The sequence below is a fragment of the Chenopodium album genome, chromosome 11 (assembly GCF_948465745.1).
Source record: "Chenopodium album chromosome 11, dcCheAlbu1.1, whole genome shotgun sequence".
Classification (NCBI taxonomy): Eukaryota; Viridiplantae; Streptophyta; class Magnoliopsida; order Caryophyllales; family Amaranthaceae; genus Chenopodium; species Chenopodium album.
Window position 1 is genome coordinate 37,346,674 of NC_137844.1, and position 6,615 is coordinate 37,353,288.

Genomic DNA, 6,615 nt, shown 5'->3' on the forward strand with positions numbered 1-6,615 from the left:
GTCAAAATATCTTTCATGAATTTAGCTTATGCAGGAACCTGAGTAATAAGTTCTGTGAAAGGAACTGTTACCTGTAAATTTTTCACTACCTCCAAAAACTTACCAAACTGCTTATCCAACTTAGTCTTCAAGTGACGGTTGGGGAATGGTAGCTTGATAACTGGTGGTGCTTCCCTACTCTTCTCCTGGGGTGCATCCTTCCCTGAGGTTGTACCCTGCAATGAATCATCAGAAATATTAGTATTAGCAATTTTACCCTGGAGCCCTGTAGGGGCATTTGGTACAACGGAATCAGGATTAGCAATATTAATTAAATCAAGTTCATCCTCTTTGGGCATTGGGGGCCCATCGTAGTGTGAACCACTCCTTAGGGTAATTGCATTCGCATGTTCCGTAGGTTGAATTCCCTGCGCTGGTAGGGCTCCCTGCTGGCGAGCTTGTAGGGTAGAGGACAATTGGGCAATTTGGGTGTCCATGACTTTATTATGGGCTATAATAGAGTCAATTTTTTGGTCTCTACTCTCCATATGCTTTTGCATACTGGTCAGCATTGCTCTAATTTCTGATAAAGCAGGGTCAGAAGATGTAGTAGGGGTTTGTGCTGGGGCTTTCTGGTTAGCATGAGGGTGGTAATATTTCTGTTGTGGAGGGGGTGCTTGTTGTGGTTGTTGTGGAGGTGGAGGGTTTTGAACATTGGTGCTGCGGTAAGATAAATAGGGATGGTTCCGGTAGCCAGGATTGTAGGTGTTGGAGTATGGGTTATTTTGCTTGTAGGTTTGGAAAGCATTAACTTGCTCCATTGAACTCCTGCAATCTTGTTCATAATGACCTACACTTCCACAATTTTCACAGAAAGCATCGTTAGCATTGTTAGTAACAGCAGAAACATTAGCAACATAATTAGGAATAGTAGTACTAAGATTATCTAATTTCTGGCAAATAGATGTAAGCTGGGCTTGCATAAGGGTTACTGAATCAACATGGTGCTTGCCCTTATTTGCATAACCTCTAGTATTCCCATATTGGGAATTATGTATTGCCATATCTTCGATAACTTGACCTGCATCATCAACATTAAGATTCATAAATCTACCGCTAGCTGCGGAGTCTAAAATTGTCCTTGATGCATTCCCTAATCCATTGTAGAAAGCTTGAATTAACTGCCACTTTGCCAAGTTATGGTGGGGACACTCCCTCTGCAGATCCTTGAATCTTTCCCAAGCCTCATATAATGCTTCATCTGGCTCCTGGGCAAAGTTTTGAATGGCGCTTCTCAGTAAAGCTGTTTTCTCTGCAGGGTAATATTTATTATAAAAATTCAAAGCAAGTGTCTCCCAGTTAGTAATACCAAGTGCAGTTCTATTCAAACCATTAAACCACAATTTAGCTTTTCCACATAAAGAAAAGGGAAAAAGAATCTCCCTGATTTGGTCCTGCGTTACCCCATTCTGCCTAATAGTGTTGCAGTATTGACAGAAATCCGCAATGTGAAGATTAGGATCTTCACCCTTAGCTCCACTGAACTGCTTTCTTTATATCATCGTTATAAACTGGGGCTTGATCTCAAACTGGACTCCCTCGAGATCAGGTGTAGAAGAAAGATGTGGAAAATCCGTCAAGGACGGCTGCGAATAATCGCTAAGCTTGCGAGGTGGAGGTGGTGGTGGTGTACCCATCTCTAGTTCTAAATCAGAAGAGTGCTCCGAATCACTAGAATTAGGTAATGGATTTCTAGGAATATCGTTACTCCCAAAACCTGCCAGGATCTGCCTATAAAAATTCTTTAGTCTATGGAAAGAGCGCTCGATATCAGGATCGAATGGAATGTAACCTGATCTGGAACACCTGGGCATAAACAAAGAACTAAAAAACAGATATTAGAACTACCTCAAAGAACTAATGTCCTTTGAGGCAAAAGGAAAATAATCTAGACTACAAAAACAATTAGAAATAAAAATAAAACCGTTTCCCCGGCAACGGCGCTAAATTTTGACAGGGTAAAGTCGTATCACCTAATCAAAAGTATTACCTAAATCCTCTAACTAAAGTAGATAGGGAAGTAGGGTCGAATCCACAGGGAAACTGGTCTTTCTATTCCTAATTAATTAAAATAATCTAAATTATTAAAGTAACCAAATTGTTGTTTTTAATATGAAATTATACTACGGAGATTGAGTTTAGAGAGAAAGTCAATAATAAGAAGGCCTAAGGTCATAGGTTCACCAATAATTAATATTCCGGGATAAAACATAACAATCAATAATTAACATTGCACAAATAACATGATTAACAGGCTCTCGCAATTTATTAACCAACATAGATCTAACAGGCTCTCGCAATTTACTAGATCTAAGTTCCTATTGAAAATAGCCTTTAATATCAAATTAACATATGCTCGATTCATCAATTCAAGATTTCTAAACATTCACAATCAAATTACATCTGCTCGATTCATAATCCAATTGCAAAGAATTAAAACAATTCAATAAGAAATTATCATGCAATATCAATAATCAACAATAACAAATTATCCCTTCATATTAATTATGGATCCCCATAAACCCTAGAATTAAACTACTCGGACATAATTAAATCAAAGTAATAAAAATAAGTCATAAGGAATTGAAAGGAAGAAATTACTGAAATTAATTGAAATAGAAATCGTACCAAGACGGCGGAATTACAAAGTAGTCAAGAACAAGAGTAAGGTAGAGAGAAAAGTCTAGAGAGAGAAAATATTAAGTAGAGAGAGAAAGTAAAAGGGAAAGAGTAAGTAAAAATAATTATCCTAAAACGTACTTAAACAACTTCTAATCAAAACTCCTAAATAGAAACTAAGTGCTCGTCTAACAAGCTCCTCTAGAAACACGCGCCCGATCGGGGGCGCCTTTTGCTCGTAGCCCTTTGCTGCGCACCTCGCCTGATCGTGCTAGGCCTCGCACGATCGGGCGCGCCTAGCACGATGGCTCTTGATGCCTTTGCTTTGCCCGATCGGGGCTATGCTTGCCCGATCGGGACCTTGTAGCTCCTCGAGGCTTTGGACTTTCGATTGGGCTTGACTCCTCGGCCCAATCCGGATCTCCTCTTCGGGTCTTGAGTACTCGGTCCAAACCTCGGTATTCCAAATACCGAGCCCTTAATCACCGGCTCGATGGCTCTAGCCGGCCTTGGGCTTCAACGACGGTCATGCTCCTCCAATGCTCGTAGTTGCTTCATAAAATCCCGGGAAAATGCTCCAAAGGTGCAATTCCCTACAAAACTCAACCAAAACTACGAAAACACTAGAAAACACATTTTAGTAATAAAAGTGGTTCTAAAGAGCCAAAAACACTACTAATTATGACCAAGGGACGGGGGTAAAATACTATATAAAATGGACATATCATGTACGTTATTCGAACTTATTTCATTTGATTTTCCTATCAATTTCTTCCTCAGCAACAAAATTTTATTCATTTCCTTGCCGATTAATTCATTTTACTGCCAAATAATTCATTTCATTTCCAAATTATTCATTTCATATTGCTGCTCCAATGAGTCATTTCTTACTCAAACATTCCAATAATTCATTTCTAAACTTTGGGAAACCATGGGAATTTTTTTTATTTATTTATTAATTCCAAGCTATAACAAAAAAGATGAGAAAGAAATACGAAACTCTATCCAAAACTAGCACCCTTCAATTATTTCGGCCATATCTTTTTATCTACAAAAAATTTTAATCTGATTTCAATTGGGTTGGAAATTATACTTCAAGAGATTTCCAACGACATATTATATGTCTTATTTGGACTTCTGAATCAAAAGATATGATTAAAAAAAATCCGCAAAAAACTGTTCCATCGCGAAACGATGGCCCGGAGCCATCGCGTCGCGATGGACCCTATCGCGCCGCGATGGCTCTGCGATAGAACCAATTTTATTCCGATTCAAATTCTAACTCTTTTCCAATCATTTTTGGAAGTTTTTCTTTATAAATAGGGTCGATATTCCCTGTTTTCAAATCATCAACAATCATCATCTCTTCTCTCTCTAAAAGCTAAAGCTTATTCTTTCCTTCTCTCTCTTGATCTCTAAGCCTAGCCTTTTCAAAATACAATATTCCTCATTCACGAGACTTAGACACACCTAGCCAAGCTCGAAGTTGCCTTCGCCCTAAGCGTGAAAGGTTGTTAATTTATGAGGATTTGGTCCCAAATCCCTATTTCAATTATTTAAATTAATTGTTTGATTTAATATTTTTTATTGAAGTTACTAACTTGTGTATTGTTTTGATAGAAAGAGATACGAGGCAACAAAGTAAGTCGTTTTAGTGCTATATTTTTATAGAAAGCATGCTTAGATTATATTAATTCCTAGTATCATGTTAGGATGTTATGTATTGCTTTTTAGTATCATGTTTAGGTTGCATCCTATTTTCTTCTATCATGTTAGTATCATGTTAGGGCTAAAGCTTTGATCTTTAATTTTTAGTGACATACTAGGATTTGTTATGAACCTTGTTTGTATCATGCCTAGGATCTGGCTAATATTATTATGCTTTGTTAAAAACTTGAGATAGAGATTATGATGATGATGATGATGATTTGTTGTATTAATTATTATTATGTTGCTTGATATATTATTATTATTGCTTGATCACGCCTTCTCTTGCAGGTTTAAAGGGAATGTGTACTTGTAATCACGCTTAATAAGATAATTAATAATCTTGCTTAGGCTAATGTGACTTTAATTCAAGTGATCGCCAATAATAGTTTTGTTTGTGCATTAATATTCAACCAACATAGATTAAACAGGTTTAGGATTAATATATTGATTGTATGTTAGTCAGAAAGCGCATATGAATATGAGAAGAATAAAGTAGAGGCTTATTTTTAGGGCAGGTTCAATCTCTTTTAGGTTGGATTTGTACCTTCATCACCGAATATCCAGTCATGGTTCAAGACCACTATAGAGTTAGCGATCTCATGGATCGTGAAGGGGTGTAACCTTAACCCTATGAACGCTTTACAAGTTCCTAAAACTTGTTGGCGACTCTTTTGCTCTAACTTCCTTCCCTTTGGATGCCACCATACTTAAGTTATGATCACAGTAGGGCTCAAGTGTGGAATGCTTGAAATGTTCCCTACAATGAGTAATTTCTACCAAAGATGGTCACTTGGTTGGTCAATGGGAAAGAACGATGATAATTTTAAGGATGGAATGAGGTTGAACATTAATAGCACAATGAGTTAAGTTTAATATCGTGTGTTTTTAGCCGGTGATTGCATTTGCATCGTTATGATTTGAGTAATCGAGAATCTTTATTCTTAGAATAAATTCATAGTAGTTCATTGAGGATATTTTGTACTTTTTTTTTAGGATATGGAAGATAATGCGAGGGGATGTAAACAATTGTGTGGGTTTTGGATGGAGAAAGAGGAATTTCAAATAGTACTTGTTGCAAAAAGGAAGGCACAAATTTGGACCAAGGAAAGATGAAAGCTGTTGAGGATTAACCTACACCTTATGGGTGTTGGAGATTCAAAGTTCTTGGTTTAGTATGTCATGAGTGGAAGTAGAGAGGGATTACATAACGAAGGGGTTCTAGTGTGAAATTTAAAATCTCATGAGGAGCACAAGAATGAAAAGTGTACTTTTGTGAAAGAAGGATGTGGACATTATTAATTGAGATGGTTAGAGCCATTAAGAAATACTAGTTGGACATTCATTATCACGAAGGGAAGGCCTACGCAGTTGGAACTGTCGCAGTCGAAAGTTGAGTCTATAGTGAATACAATGATTGTAATTTGGAATTTGTTTAAGAGATGGAAAGGTTTAAGCTTGAAATAGTGGAGGAAGAGATCATTAGAGAATCACTACGAAATTTGGTAAAGGAAGAAAACTTTGCATAATTTGAGGAGATGAAGGAAAGCTAATTTCGAGTGTTGGAGTTGATTGAAATTGCGAAAAAGTTAATCAAGGAAGGGTAATGACATGATAAAGTCGTATCTCCTAATCAAAAGAATTACCTAAGTCCTCTAACTAAAGCAGATAGGGAAGTAGGGTCGAACCACAGGGAAACAAGTCAATTTATTCCTAATTAATTAATATAGTCTAAACTATTGAGTAACCGATTTATTGTTGTAAAAAGGATTAAACTAAGGAGATTAAAGTAGGGAGAAATCAAATAATAAAAGCCTATCACCAATAAATAATATTCCAGGATAAAATACAATAATCAATCATCAATGCATCGATTAATCAGATCATAAAGGGCTTTCGCAAAGTATTGTAATCACAGAATTAATCTACTGGTATTAAATCTCATCTCTCGAATCTTGACTAAACCATTTATAAATTAACCTGCCTATTGAAACTAAGCCTAAATATTAATTCTCATCTCTCGAATCTCAAATCAATATTACATAACTCATACAATTAAACTAGGCCTAATCTAATTGCATAGCATTAAATCAATCAATAGAAAATTAATCAAGCATTGACAATTAACAATAATAAATTACCCCTTCATATTATTTATGGATCCCTACAAACCCTGGAAATAAAACTTCTCACACATAGTAAAATCTAAATTAATCAAAACAATTAAACAAAACATGATGAACCAAAGCA

At 36.4% G+C, this 6,615-nt stretch overlaps 1 non-coding gene across 1 annotated transcript; it reads left to right on the forward strand.

The window, feature by feature from the left end:
• Nucleotides 1–1,173: 1,173 nt before the first annotated feature.
• LOC145569761 (small nucleolar RNA R71) lies at nt 1,174–1,280 on the forward strand. Its single transcript, XR_014096294.1, has one exon. It is a non-coding gene; the product is annotated as a small nucleolar RNA R71 (small nucleolar RNA).
• Nucleotides 1,281–6,615: the final 5,335 nt, after the last annotated feature.